Below are 16,021 nucleotides of genomic sequence, written 5' to 3' on the forward strand. Positions count from 1 at the left end.
TGGTGCAGGTCAACCCTAGAGGTGGGGGTGGGTGGTGCAGGTCAACCCTAGAGGTGGGGGTGGGTGGTGCAGGTCAACCCTAGAGGTGGGGGGTGGGTGGTGCAGGTCAACCCTAGAGGTGGGGGTGGGTGGTGCAGGTCAACCCTAGAGGTGGGGGTGGGTGGTGCAGGTCAACCCTAGAGGTGGGGGTGGGTGGTGCAGGTCAACCCCCGAGGTGATGGGTGGTGCAGGTCAACCCCAAGCGGCTGGGTACAGGTCAGCAGGTGATGGTGCAGGCCGCGCGTCAGCCTACTGAGTAGTGGAGACAAACTATGAGTCCAGATGAGCTTGGTGTCGAGGCCTGAGCCAGGCTGTTTATAAACATGCGCGCCAAGTCTTCATAAACCCTGTAAACAATCACAAATTTTGGAAATACACGTTTATTGAAGGAGCGTTGACTGCAAATCAGAAAGGTTTAATAATGAGGAGTTAGAGTGGAGTGTGTGTGGGCGGGTGTGGGCGGCGGAGTGGGCGGCGAGGGCGGTATTGTTGGAACCATGAGCGGCCAGCGGGGAGGTGGGCCCAGTGTGTCATGTCATATAGTGAGTGGCGGGGCACGCAGGGCGGGGCATGGTCACACCGGGGTCTTACCAGGGTCAGCCAGGGTCAGTCGGGGTCACTGGCCCCTTGGGGGCGGCAGGGGCGGGGTGGGAGAGCCGAGGGTGGGCGGCGCCGCCCAACTGATACCTCGTGATAATGTGAGGTTGGCCACCAGGGACACGAGCCTCTGGGCTGCCCTGAAGGCTTTACCCTTCACCCTCATATTGTGCCGAGTGTGGGTCGTGGCTGCTCCCTCTCTAGGGCAGACCAGGGTAGGCCAGGGCAGGCCAGGCCAGATCAGGGCAGGCCACACTGAGGCAAACTTTTAACACTCTCCTTTTGCCTATTACTAAATTTTTACACAGGATTTTCCTGTCCTAGTTAACTACTGTATCTATTGCATGAAACACATTTTCTTGGTGTTTTTGGTGCCAGTATTTTAAATGGAATGACTATATGCTGCCACTTATGTGACTCTTAATGTTGACAATGACAAACCCAGAATGTAGAGTTGGTGTAAAGCTTCTGCAGCCAGCACCAGGTGGAGACACTTTGTAGTGTTAGAGTCCTGTTACTGTATGTCATTAGAAATGTTATACTTTATTATAGTAAAGGTTGAGCTTAGATTACCCAATAACTTTCTTAAACTACATAAGGCTATCTTTCATGTCTTTAAAAACTGGTAAAATACTCGTCTTTTACCTGCTTGTCATGAGTAAGATTTTAAAATTGGTTTTCTAAGTGCTGTTTAGTGAGCTGGCGTATCAAGTGTAAGGAAATGTTCCAAAATATATTTACCTGAATTTACCTGAGGGCCACTGATACGGTTGGCTTGTCAAAGGTTCCCCCATTTGCCATGATGATCTTTTCCAGCTGTATTTTAAAACCCAGCAGAGTTTTGGCATTTACGGCTTCAGCAGGTAGGCGGTTCCACGGGTTTACAACCCTATGGGTGAAAAAAGCATCTCGTGTTTGCTCTTCTACATTGTGGCTTGATGAGCTTGAACCCGTTGTTTCTTGTTAGTGTTATATCTGACCTTTTTGAAGAAAGTGTCCGGATCAACATCATCCAAATTGTTTAATATTTTAAAGGTTTCTATGAGATCTACCCTGTCATGCCTGGTCTGCAGTGTTATTAGCCCTGTGGCCCTCAACCGTTCCTGATACGAAAGATGACTTGGCTCTGGAATGATTTTTGTTGCCCGGTGTTGCACTTAATCCAGAGCAGCTATGTCTTTCTGAAGATGAGGTCTCCATGCCTGGATGCAATAATCCAGGTGGGGGCGCAACAGAGACTTATACAATTGAACGACTACTTTCTTTTCCTTGAAGGTAAAAGTATGCTTGATTATTCCAAGGTTTGGTTTTTTACTGCTGCTCCCACTTGTTATGCAACTTTTAGTGAATGATGGATTCTGACTCCAAGGTCCTTTTCTTCATCTATCTGTTGTAAGGTAGTGCTGTTAATTTGGTAGTTGGGTCGTGGATTGTTACGCCCCACATGTAAGGTCTTGTATTTATAGACATTAACAAACATTTGCCAGTCATCTGACCATTTGTGGAGTTCATGTCGATCTCTTTGTAAGGTTTTAATATCACCTTCATAACCCCACACTTTAATGTGGGAAAATGTTGTAAGTGGAATGCCTGAAGGCTCTGTCCTTGGACCTATTCAATTCATAATATATATAAATGATTTAAATTCAGGTTTGAACAGCAATATTTGCAAATTTGCCAATGATACAAAAATCGGAAGGGAAATAAACATAAAAAAAGATTCGCTATTATTTCAAGATGATCTGAATAGGGTTTTGAAATGATCAGAAGATTATCAGACACAGTTTAATTCTGACAAATATAAGATTTTGAGGTTAGATAAATGATGATAGAGTTACAAGATACGAGCTAGATGGTGTTGAGATTGCGGAGTCGGATTGCGTAAGAGATCTGGGAGTTATGATTAGTAAGAATTTATAGCCAAAAAATCAATGCAGAAATGTTCGTAATAAGGTAAATTGGACACTGGGATTTATTAATTGAAGTGTTTCTAATAAGACACCTAGTGTTGTTCTTCAGCTATATCTTGCTCTGGTTAGGCCCCATTTAGATTATGCAGTTCAGCTTTGGTCACCATACTATAGAATGAATATAAAAAACTAGAACACGTTCAGCGTAGGATGACAAATTTAATCCCTCAAATTAGAAACCTGTCATATGAAGAAAGATTGACAAAGCTTAGACAACTTAGACCAAATGGAAGCAATGCGTTTATGGGTTGAAATATCAACAGCATTTAGGTCTAACAGTATTTGTGTGAGGGGTGACTTAAATTTCATTGGAATAAACTGGTTTAACAAAACAGTGAATAATGAAGTAGAAGATTTTCTAGAATTAAGTTGTTTCTTTACGCGCAGCATTAAGGCACCAACACGGGAAAACAATATTTTAGATTTAGTGTTAACTAACAGGGAAACACAAATTAATGATATCGAAGTAGGGAGTGAGCTAGGGAACAGTGATCACAAAGAAATCAGATTAACATAGAATGGAATAGATCTATAGGAGAAAATTCTGTTAAAGTGCCAGATGTTTGAAAAGCTGATTTTAATAGCCTAATAAATTTTTTGAGGTCAAATAAATTGGAAAGTCTTTGACATGGGGGGTGGGCCGGTCTTGGAGCGAGACGTGAACCCAGTGATAGGCGATGTAAAAAGGGATTTTGATGTGAATTCAAAATACAGTATAACTTATTTACAAATATTCTAAGCAAAGCACAGAAATGTAGTATACCATACAAATTGAATAGATCGAATACTAATGACCTGAAATGGATAAGAAAGGATCTGAGGAACCTTAGAGGTAGAAAGAGAGCTTGGTACAAAAGGATTAAGAATGAGGAAGTCAATTTAGAACAAGAATTCGTACAATTGGCTAGAAATGTTAAAAAAGAGAAAGGGCAAAAAGAAACTATGAACTTTGCATAGCAGGGCAAGCAAAGGCAAATCCTAAAGGTTTTTTTCAGTTGTATCGAACAAAAATTAGGGAAAGAATAGGTCCATTAAAAACAAACAGGTCAGATAACAGATAATGACGAAGAGATGAGTAGTATTTTTCATAAATATTTTATCTCTGTATTTACTAAAGAGGAACTTAACACTATGCCTTCAACCGGACAAGTCTATGTAGGTGGGGATGAGGACTGGTTGACTAATTTAGCAATTATCAGAGATGATGTTATTAAACAAATAGTGAAACTCAAACCAAACAAATCCCCAGGGCCGGACAAAGTGTTTGCCAGGGTGCTTAAAGAATGCAAAGAGGATCTTTGCGAGCCATTGTCTACCATATTTAATAAATCATTAGAGACAGGCTGAGTACTGGAATCGTGGAAAGTTGCTAATGTGGTACCAATTTTTAAGAAAAGATATCTCTACATCATATATCTAACAAAGCTTTTGATATAGTACCACATGAAAGATTGATTAAAAATGAGATAGAGGCTTGTGGCATTGTGGGTGGTATATTAAGTTCAATTAGGGTATGGCTGTACCAAAGGAAATGGAGAGTTAGTGTAAATGGGGTCAAGTCAAGAGTGGGAAAATGTTGTAAGTGGGGTGCCTCAAGGCTCTGTCCTGGGACCTCTGTTATTCATACTATATATAAATGATTAAGCCAGGTTTGAGCAGCAATATTTTAAAATTTGCTGATGATACAAAAAATGGGAAGGAAATAAACACAGAAAAAGCCTCACTATCACATCAAGACGATCTAAATAGGGTTTTGAAATGGTCAAAAGATTGGCAGATGCCGTATAATGCTGACAAATGTAAGGTTTTGAAGTTAGGTAATGATGATTTAGTTCCAAGATACGAGCTAGATGGTGTTGAGATTGCGAAGTTGGATTATGAAAGGGATCTGGGAGTTATGATTAGTAAGAATTTAAAACCAAAAAATCAATAAACAGAGGCTTCAGTTAAGGATTTGCGCCCAGTGAATCCTCCCCGGCCAGGATACGAACCCATGACAAAGCGCTCGCGGAACGCCAGGCGAGCGTCTTACCACTACACCACAGAGACTGGTAATTGGTTCCACATGTCAACAACCGTTACCAAACCAGTATTTACCCAAGTCTTTCCTAAATCTAAACTTATCCAATTTATACCCATTGTTTTGTGTTGATACTTTTAATACCCTATTAATATCCCCCTTTTTTAGAGATATATACAAGAGTTGTTACATTCTTGTACAGCCACTAGTACGCGTAGCGTTTCGGGCAGGTCCCTGGAATACGATCCCCGCCTGCGAAGAATCGTTATGTCCGTTCATCCACTTGTAAACCTCTATCATGTTACCCCTAACTCTTCGCCTTTCCAGTGAATGCAATATAAGAACATAAGAACAAAGGTAACTGCAGAAGACCTATTGGCCCATATGAGGCAGCTCCTATCTATAACCACCCAATCCCACTCATATACATGTCCAATCCAGGCTTGAAACAATCGAGGGACCCCACCTCCACCACGTTACGTGGTAATTGGTTCCACAAATCAACAACCCTGTTACTGAACCAGTATTTACCCAAGTCTTTCCGAAATCTAAACTTCTCCAATTTATACCCATTGTTTTGTGTTTTTTCTTGTGTTGATACTTTTAATACCCTAAATAAGCTTTGTTAATCATTCTTCCTATGAAAGATTTCTAATTTGGGATATTAACTTTGTCATCCTACACTGGACACGTTCAAGTGAATTTATATCCATTCTGTAGTACGCCGACCAAAAATGAACTGCATAATCTAAATGGGGCCTAACCAGAACAAGATATAGTTGAAGAACAACACCAGGTGTCGTGTTACTAATGCTATGATTAATAAATCCCAGTGTCCTGTTTGCCTTATTACGAACATTCATGCATTGATCCTTTGGTTTTAAATTCTTATCAATCATAACTCCCAGATCCCTTTTGCAGTTCGACTTTGCAATCTCAACACCATCCAGCTCGTATCTTGTAACTCTATCATCATTACCTAACCTAAAAACTTTACATTTCTCAGCATTAAACTGCATCTGCCAATCTTTTGACCATTTCAAAACCCTATTTAGATCAATTTGAAGTGATAGAGAGTCTTCTTCCATATTAATTTCCCTACCGATTTTTGTATCATCGGCAAATTTGCAAATGTTGCTACTCAAACCTAAATCTAAATCATTTATATATATTATAAACAACAGAGGTCCCAGGACAGAGCCTTGAGGCACTCCACTAACAACATTATCCCACTCTGACTTAACCCCATTTATACTAACTCGGTTTCCTTTGGAATGGCCATGCCCTAATCCAACTTAATACAGCGCCCCCAATACCTTGAACCTCTTATCTTTTTAATCAGTCTTTCATGTGGCACTGTATCAAAAGCTTTGCTAAAGTCAAGATACATAACATCACAATCCTTACCACTATCAACTGCCTCAACTATGCTGGAATAAAAAGATAGCAAATTTGTTAAACATGAACGGCCATTTGTAAAACCATGTTGCGAATCATTTATTAATTTATGTTTTTCAAGATGAAGACGAATTGTATTTGCAATTATCGATTCAAGTAACTTTCCCACAATAGACGTTAGGCTAATTGGCCGATAGTTTGACGCAAGTGATCTATCTCCTTTCTTAAAAATTGGTACCTCATTAATTAACAACCTTCCATGACTCAGGCACTCTGCCGGACTCTATTGATTTATTAAATATAGTAGACAGTGGCTCGCAAAGCTCCTCTTTGCATTCTTTAAGCACGCTTTCAAACACTTCATCCATCCCTGGGGATTTGTTTGGTTTTAGTTTTACTATTTGTTTAATTACATCCTCCTTGGTAACTGCTAAACTTGCCAACCTGTCCTCGTCCCCACCCACATTGACTTGTTCGGCCGAAGGCATACTGTTAAGTTCCTGTTTAGTAAGTACAGATATAAAATATTTATTAAAAATACTACTCATCTCCTCGTCATTATCCGTTATTTGACCTGTCTCGGTTTTTAATGGATCGATCCTTTCCCTAGTCTTTGTTCGATATAACTGAAAAAACCCTTTACGATTTGTCTTTGCTTGCCCTGCATTGCGAACTTCATGGTTTTTTTCTCTTTTTTTTAACATTTCTAACAAGTTGTACGAATTCCTGTTCTAAACTGACTTCCGCATTCTTAATCCTTTTGTTCCATGCTCTCTTTCTACCTATAAGGTTCCTCAGATCCTTTGTTATCCACTTTGGATCATTAGTATTCGATCTATTAAATTTGTATGGTATACTACATTCCTGTGCTTTGATTAGAATATTTTTAAATATGTTATATTTTGAATCCACATCAAAATCCCCTTTTAAGTCACCTATCGCTGGGTTCATGTTTCGCTCTAAGACCGGCCCACCCTCCATGCCCAAGACTTTCCAATCTATTTGACCCCAAAAAATTCTTAGGCTATTGAAATCAGCTTTTCGAAAATCTGGCACTTTAACAGAATTTTCTCCTGTAGATCTATTCCATTCTATGCTAAATCTGATTTCTTTGTGATCACTGTTCCGTAGCTCACTCCCTATTTCGATGTCATTAATTTGTGTTTCCCTGTTAGTTAACACTAAATCAAATATATAATTTTCCCGCGTTGGTTCCTTAATATGTTGGCTAAGAAAGCAATCGTCAATTCTAGAAAATCTTCTGCTTCATTATTCCCTGTTCTGTTAAACCAATTTATTCCACTAAAATTAAAGTCACCCATGACACAAATACTGCTAGACCGAGATGTTCTAGATATTTCATCCCATAGGTTCTTTGCTTCCATCCTGTTTAAATTTGGTGGCTTGTATATTTGTATTGCCTATTATAAGATTATTTGCTCTTTCGTTTAATTCTATCCAAATAGCTTCTGTGTGTGGCTCAGTTTTGAGTCCCTCTTTGAGACTACATTTCAAATTTTCCCTAACATATATGGCTACTCCCCCTCCTCGTCTAATATATCTAGCTGTGTGAAATAGTTTAAATCCATTTATTTGATATTCCGCTAATAGTTCCCTATTTTCTACATTCATCCACTGAAAGACCGAAGTAAATACAGGACTGGTTCGGTAACAGGGTTGTTGATTTGTGGAACCAATTACCGTGTAATGTGGTGGAGGTGGGGGTCCCTTGATTGTTTTAAATGTGGGTTGGACATGTATATGAGTGGGATTGGGTGATTATAAATAGGAGCTGCCTCATATGGGCCAATAGGCCCTCAGCAGTTACTTTTATTCTTATGTGTCCCATAGATGTTGGTGGCATCTACAAATTTGATGATGTGATTTATCATCAAATTCTCTGATGTAGAGATATTCTCATCTATGTCATTGATGTATATGACAAACAGGGTTGGCCCCAAACAACCCATTCTCGCACTTTCGTATAATCAATATTGACTTATTAAATACGTGCATATATGACATACTAAACATACTAGTTTACCTTGAAAAGCTTCATAGAAAACACCGACCTTACCTAACCTTCTTAGTATGTTAAGATAAGCATCTTATTGCTTCGTAATTACAATTATTACTTAACCTATTATAGGTATAGGTTAAGTAATAATTGTAATTACGAAGCAATAAGATGCTTATCTTAACATACTAAGAAGGTTAGGTAAGGTCGGTGTTTTCTATGAAGCTTTTCAAAGTAAACTAGTATGCTTAGTATGTCACATATGCACGTATTTAATAAGTCAATATTGACTGTAAGAAAGTGCGAGAACGGGTTGCCCCAAAATGAACCCCTGTGGGACCCCACTTACCACATTTCTCGAGTCAGATTTATTCCCATTTAGCACGACCCTTTGTTTTCTATGTTTTAACCATTGTTTTATCCATTCCAGTATTCTTCCATTTATTCCATGTGCCTGTAATTTCCTTGTCAGTTTCTCATGTGGTACCCTTGTCAAAAGCTTTAGCAAAGTCCATGTAAGCTACATCTACTGGAACTTCTTTGTTTGAATAGCCGGTTACTGTTTCCAGAAATGTGACCAGGTTAGTGAGACAGGCTCTATTTTTAACAAACCCATGTTGCATTGATTTTACAAGATTGTTCTCTGTGAGATGTATGATTCCCTCCCTTAGGATTCTCTCCATGAGCTTGCAGATGTGTGATGTCAAGCTGATCGGACGGTAGTTTTCTGCCGGCCTCTTTCTGCCTTTTATATAATGGGAGTAACATTTGCATATTTCCAATCCAGGGAACTATCCCTTGGTCCAGGGATTTTCTGAAAAAGGAGTTTCAGTGATATGTATATTGCATCTGCCAGTTCCTTTACAACTTTAGATTAAAGTCCATCCGCACCAGGTGCTTTTGAAGCTTTTTGTTTGTCAGTGCTCTTCCTGATTGTGTCACATGTAATGGGTATATCTCTTAATTCATTCTCTTCACCTCCTTTGAACATTTGTGTGGGTGATGGGATGTTGTTCAATCTTTCTGGTGTGAACACTGATGTAAAGTATTCATTCAGTGTGTTTGCTGCCCTTTTATCAGCCAGTATAACTTGGTTAGTCTCATCTTTTAGGAGTCCTACAGAGTCCTTTGTTTTGTTTTACTTCGTATATATGCATAGAAAGATTTTGGATCTTCCTTCATGTTTTGGGCAAGTTTTCTTTCGTCCGACCTAACCTAACGTCCGACCTAACCTAACCTATCCGACCTAAGTGGGAATTAAATCTGGGACCTTTTAGCTGTGAATCAACTGTGTCCTAGGTCACCAAGGTTCATCATTGCAAACTCCAATCTCAACATTTATCTCTCCATGGGGATGCAGCTGCCAGGCTCAGCTGGCAGCTGTAATGATATGGTTTTTATTCCACAATCTGGGCAAGTTGTGAAAGGAATGAAAACATCCATTACATTAACATAATAATTTAATAGAATTAATTATGTATATCTAGGTTAGCTTGTTATCAAGCTAAGTCTTCACATATTCTAACCTACTTCTAACCTTAGTTAAAATATAATATAATCTAACCTAATTTGTCAAGAAATGATGATTGAAACTTCTCTGTGTACTGTACTTGGTACTTTGAGGGGCTTCTGTGGAAGATTGGCAGTCAGTGGTGAGCCTAATGTATTGTATTTCATTGTACAGTATATATTATTGAATAGTTCAAAGGGTGACGTTATTACTGCGAAATGTGATATTGGAAAACCCATACTGTACTACTACAGTACAATGCTTGTGAGTGCAAATATAAAGGACTAGGGAACTGCTTTATTTGGAAAACAATAAATGATCAATAATTTATCATTCAATGAGTGAAACTTCCACTATAGCTGAAACATGGGGGAATTTAAGATTAGAAGAAACTTCTATCCCTGAGGTGTAGTGGTAAGACACTCGCCCAACACTGCAAGCGATTTATTTAGCCTGGGGTTCGTTTCCTGACCGAGGAGGATTGACTAGGCACCAATCCTTAACTGTAGCCTCTGTTCACCCAGCAGTGAAGTAAAGGGAATTATCAGGAGGAAGCACCAAGCCTTTACCACTATATATCACTTGGAAGGGGGGTTCAGGATCAGGATTTGGGATAGGATGGGGGGGGGGGACGGAGGAAAGGAATGGTGCCTAACCACCTTGATGGTCGGAGATTAAACGCCGACCTGCATGAAGCAAGAACGTCGTCTAAGTGGACGGCCCACCATGCAGTGAATGGGTATCGGATTGTTAAACAATTTGGCTTGTCATATTCCAGGGAAAATTATGATTAAGAACCTGCCCGAAATGCTATGCGTGCTAGTAGCTTTACGAGAATGTAAGAACTCTAGTATATAAAAATAAAAAAGAACTTCAGAAAACCTATTGGCCCATGTGATGCCAATGCTATTTATGTTCAGCAAAATTCACTCATTTGTCTAACCTACACTTGAAACAATCCAGTGATTCCAAGTCAATTTTGTTACTCAGTAATCTGTTCAATAAATTTACTCTATTGCCAGACAAGTACAGTACTTACATTGTTTTTTTCTGACTCAAAACGTCCAATTTATATTTACAGTATTGTTAAATGCTATATTTTATGTTGGATCATGGAGCACACTAGTCAGTACACCCTGTTCATAACAAAGTCTCTTGAGTCAGTTCCGGGCAAAACAGAGATTTTTGGACACGTTTCGTTCCATCTGATGCCTCTGTTCACCTAGCAGGGGTTTCTGTTCTCATATTGACATCCTTAGTGATATTTAGCGCCTCTGATTATTCCACACATATGATGGTGCTACATAGCCTTCCTGGCTTGGTGCCTTCTTTGATAATTACTTACTTCCTGGAGTGAACGATATGGAAGAAAATGCAGAATAGAACCAGTGAAGATCAGGGGTGCCATAAGCACAATCTGTGAACACTGTATAAACATCAGAAGTCCATGGTTGTTCAACATCCTCCCAGCGAGTACAGTATAAGAAATATTGCTGAAACAACCATGGACATCTTCAAGAAAAAACTAGATACTGTAGTTTTCTTCAAGGAGTGCTGGACCAACCGGGCTGTGGTGGATATGTGGGCCTGAGGACTGCTCCAAGCAATAGCCTGTTGGACCAAGCTGTCAAAAGTCAAGTCTGGCTTCGGGCCGGGCTTGGGGAGTAGGAGAACTCCCAGAACCCCATCAAGCAGGTAACGGGTTCGAGCTCAACAAGCCACAATGTAGGACTAAGAACAGGAGATGCTTTTTCACCCACAGGGTTATTAATTCAAGGAACCGCATACCTGCCGTAAATGTCAAAACTCTTATCAAATGTCAAAAACGTTTAAAGTAGCCGAAAAGGATGATCAAGGCAAATGGGGGAATCCTTCGACAAGCCGCCAGCTTCTTGTCCTCGTCGAGGCTACTAGTGTTAGTGGCTCTCAGGTAAACAAGTAAAAATCCCCTAAAAAAAATCTGCGCCACATTGACAATTCTTGACAATTTCAGTGCTCTGCTCAACTCCGATGATTTAATAAATATGTAAGACAAGAGCTCGCTAAGTTTATCTTGAATTTTTCCAGGATCCTGGGAAGTGCTTTATCTGATTCTGAGGACTTGTTAGGCTTAAATTATTTACTTGGTAACTCTGATTTCCTTGTGATCACTATTCTTTAATTACTCATTTTGATGCTAATTATTACTCTCACTCTTTCTGATGGCCACCAATAAGTCAATAAAAAAGCAGTCATCATCGGATTCTAAAAAACCCTTTACCTCAGCATGTCACTGAATCTAATATTACCATTTCACTCGTTCAGTTTATTCTACTAAAACTAAAGTCACCTATTCATGTAATGTTAAGTGACTAACAATGGTCTAACAATGTAACATAGTTAGACCAAGATGCCCTAGCTATTTCTTCCTATTATTAGACTAATAGTATTTCAATTTAATTCTATCAGAGTAACTTGTGTGGGGTTCGGTTTTGATCCTCTGAGTCTACTGTATACATATTTAAAATGTTCTGGCTTAAATAGTTATTCCCCCTCCTTGTCTAATCTGCCTTATCAGTATGAAAAACTACTGATAAACTACTGCTACATATCCATCAACAAGTACTGTATCCGTGGAAAGCAGATGACATGTTCCTGGCATAGAATGAAGGAGGGGCTGTAACCAAAGAAACCAATCTGAAAGGGAAAACATTACAGTAATCCTATGAAGAGCATGATGCTTACCCTGTTGCCTCCTACCAGTGGCAGCAGGAAGACAATCTTGTAAATTGAATCCTCTCTTGTCTTGCATTTGTAAGATTTAAATAGTGACAATAAATCCTAGAGCAAGAAAAATGCATGTCTCCTTGTTATTTTGTTCTTATTAAAAAATCTTTGATGAGAGCATGAAAGTTAATATACTGTAGTTTCTTGGTTAGATCCAGACCCAACCCAAAAATGGGGTTGGGGGACCTTTGACAAGCCGCCAGATTTCTGTCCCTGCCATAGCCATTAAATAGATGGTGGCCCTCCGGTAAATTCATGTAAAACAAAAAGATCACTTACCTACAAGAACCCTATCCCGATCCGGCCCGTTGTCGCCGTGAGGGGACTTGGTGGGCAGCTGCCGGAGTGTGATGCTCCATGGGTCAGCCCTCTGTCCTTTTGGGGCCTTATGCTCCTGCTGCTGTCTTCTCCAATTGTGCCGGATCTCTTTTCCTTTTCCTTGTGTTTCATTTTTCTCCCCCCCCCCCCCTCCTCTTCTTTCTAATTGTTATTTCCCGCCGACCTTTTGCCAGTCTTGATTATTCTTTTGGACTTATTCTGTTTTGATGCCCGGGTGTTTGAGGAGGCATACTTTCTCACCCGTAAAACTGTGGTACCCAACGTCTGAAGCGAGAGGACCTTTTTATTGTCAATCCTTCTTTCGTCACTGAACCCGATCTCGGCGAACTGACGGTTCTTAAGGTGGCGTTTGTTGGGGAGTAAACTCACGACGCACCCCTGGGAAGCCCCCGGCAAGACCGGCAACATGTCTCTTGTTGGGTGTCCTATCCTCTACTTGTGACTCCGTGGTGGGTGTGGGGGCACATTTGTGAATGAAAGTCTTCCCCTCTCATTTTCATTCCGATGACTCCTGTTGCTCCTATGACTTCTCGAGCTCGTGAAGTGGGCGACCAGGCCCCCGAGTTGGACTGTGTTGGAAGACCGGGCTCTGTAGCCCCTGCTACATTGGGCCCAGACCTAGCTCCTCTGACCCTCCTGACTAGTCCCCCTCGGCTCCCCTCCCTCCTCTGTAGTTGGGTTGAGCCCTAACCACCAGCAGTGACCACCTCGTCCCCTAGCACGGCTCAATCTCTCATTGTGACTACTGCACCTTTTAACCCCTCTCTAGGGGTTCTCAATGCCTTCCCCACTGCGGCCACACTCAAACAATCCCTTCCCATACTACTTCGTACCATGCCTTGTTTGGTCCTGCTATGTGGACTAAGTACTTTGATCTCCATCATTTAGATTCTACACCTCCTGATGATTTTCCCTCCAAAGGCGCCTTGTTGATTCTGTGGATGCCTCTGTTACTTTCAACCCCACCCGTCTTGGTGCACATGTCATTGCTGCTACTCCTCAGGCTACCCTGAGAAGGCTACAGAAGGCTGTAGTTACCCGCTTGGCCGCCTTATCCTGCATTGGCGAGACCCCTGTTCAGGTTTCCAATAAAGCTCGGTTAAACGCCAATGTTGGCACTATTCTCCTCCCGCACCATGTTGCGACCAGTGTTAGGCATCCAAAGGACTGCCACGAAGATATCAAGCATATCCATGAAGCCCAGGGCTATTCTGTCCTCCAGGTGGACACGTTTACTCGTCCCCCTCGTAGTCGTCGCTGTCAGCCCCTTCGGGTTGTGAAAATTACCTTTGATGGTAGGACCCTTCTGCCCTCTGTCATCCTTGCTGGTACCAGATGCTCCATTCAGGAGTACATTCCCAATCCTCGGCTCTGTAATAAGTGCTGAAAGTTTGGGCATAGTGCCCTCCGATGCTCCAGTACTGGCGCTCTCTGTCCCTTGTGTGGGGGACGAAGGTCACTCTCCGAGGCGCCAAGTTCGGCGTCTTCCCCCTTATGCTGGCGTCTCTTATGCTCGCGTGTTGTGCTATTTCTCTCCTTGTCCTTCCCACCTTCCTCAATCTCACAACCGTTTCCAGGCCTTAGACCCAGACATGCCCACCGCCTCTTCCCCCTGTTACTTTACGTTCTGTCCCAAAGGGTCCCCCCCTCCTTGTTCTCTGTCTGGGGTTCCCCTTCTTTCTACCCAGTCTGTCATGTCTCCTGTGTCTTCTTTCTCATCTCCCTCCGATCCTCTTTCCCCATACTTTCTCCTCCATCTCTTAGCTTTCCACGCCGCCTGTAATTACCTAAGTGTAGTTACAGGATGAGAGCTACGCTCGTGGTGTCCCGTCTTCCCAGCACTCTTTGTCATGTAACGCTTTGAAACTACTGACGGTCTTGGCCTCCACCACCTTCTCACCTAACTGTCTGTGTGGGCTGATGTCCATCACTCTCCCAGCGATCATCGTGCTGTTCGCTCTTGTTCTTCTTCTCCCGTTGAGACACTCGAGTCTGTTGCCCAGTACGTTGTTGCTGGAACACCTGTCTCTTTGAGTCAGAAGCGAAAGCCTGGCTCATCTCCTTCCTTCCGCCCAGCGGGTAAGAAAGTTTTGCTTTCTTCCTCGCCTCCCACCTCTGAATATCGCTCCATCCCCTCCCGCTTCGGTGGTCGAACCCCCTGTTCCTGCTATGGAAGTTTCTTTGGCCCCCGCTTCTCTTTCGGTTGCTGCTCTTGCTGAGGTGTGCTTCCCGATTTCTGCCCCCCCCCCTCCTCCTGCTGTCCTTGACCCTCAGTTGTCTCCTCCTCCTGCTGTCCTTAATCCTCAGTTTTCTCCTCCTCCTCCTCCAGATCCTGCTCGTCTGGCTCTGATCTGTCTTCCCGCTCCCTTCCTTCCATCCTTACTCAGTTTACCCATGCCCCCTAATCCTGACTTCGCTGACCCTGATCTCGTCCTGAGCTTCTTTATCATGCTGTGTTCCTTTTAATCTTTGTTTCTTCATTGTTTTATGTTGCTGTCCTTTCTCATTTTGTTGATGTCTATTCTTCAATGGAATATTCGTGGATATTACGCCAATTTCCATGAACTCCAACTTCTGATTTCACAGTTTCCCCCCTTTGTATCTGTCTCCAGGAGCTGATGCTTGGTGCTCATCCTGATCACTTCCGTAGCTGTTACTCCCCCCCCCCCTGCTTTTGCTGGAGCCCGTAACTCTACTGCTTTCTTGTTTCGTTCTGATATTCCCTTTGTTCCCCCTACTTTTTCCATTGCCTCTCCAATGTTCTGCTGCCCGGGTCTTTGTGAGTAAATGGTATATGGTTTGTTCCATTTATCTCTCCCACATGTCCCGCTTTCTCTTCCTGATCTTAAACACCTACTGGACTCCTTGCCGGAGCCTGTGCTCCTGCTGGGTGATTTTAATTGTCGACATACCCTCTGGGGTGATGTTCTGACAAACACTCGGGGTCGCTTTCTTGAACCGTTCGTCCTCTCTTCTTTCCTGTCTCTTCTGAATTCTGGTGAACCCACTCATTAGGACTCTCGAACTCGCACCCTTTCCTGTCTTGATCTTTCTCTCTGCTCGTCGTCTCTTTACTTCTATTTCACGTGGCGGGTTCTTGATGACCTCCATGGCAGTGACCATTTCCCCATCCTTGTTACCTTTTTCTCTTTTCACCCTCCCCTCTCCTTCCCTCAGTAGCAGTTTGCAGACTGGAACCTCTTTACCCTCTCTCTGATCTCTCCGTTCTGCCTCTCCCTCGCGCCCTCCTTCTTTTTCATGACATCATCTTCGATGCTACCCTCCACTATATTCCTCACTCTACCTCTCAGGACATGTGGAAGTGCGTTCCCTGTTGGAATGTGGACTGTCGGGCTGTCCGCTGT

General features: G+C 42.2%; 1 protein-coding gene across 10 annotated transcripts in view; it reads left to right on the plus strand.

The window, feature by feature from the left end:
* Positions 1–517: 517 nt before the first annotated feature.
* POSH (Plenty of SH3s) overlaps positions 518–16,021 on the plus strand; it is a 245,347-nt gene continuing 229,843 nt past the window's right edge. For 6 of the 10 annotated variants that reach the window (XM_069302999.1, XM_045750321.2, XM_069302998.1 and 3 more), the window contains exon 1: positions 564–644. The gene's annotated coding sequence lies outside the window, so the exon portion shown is untranslated. Of the gene's footprint in view, positions 645–673; positions 852–16,021 lie in introns of those variants that run through there. The other 4 variants (XM_045750320.2, XM_045750322.2, XM_069302997.1 and 1 more) reach the window with 3 other exon arrangements.

The sequence above is a fragment of the Procambarus clarkii genome, chromosome 49, assembly GCF_040958095.1.
Source record: "Procambarus clarkii isolate CNS0578487 chromosome 49, FALCON_Pclarkii_2.0, whole genome shotgun sequence".
In the NCBI taxonomy this organism is placed as follows: domain Eukaryota; kingdom Metazoa; phylum Arthropoda; class Malacostraca; order Decapoda; family Cambaridae; genus Procambarus; species Procambarus clarkii.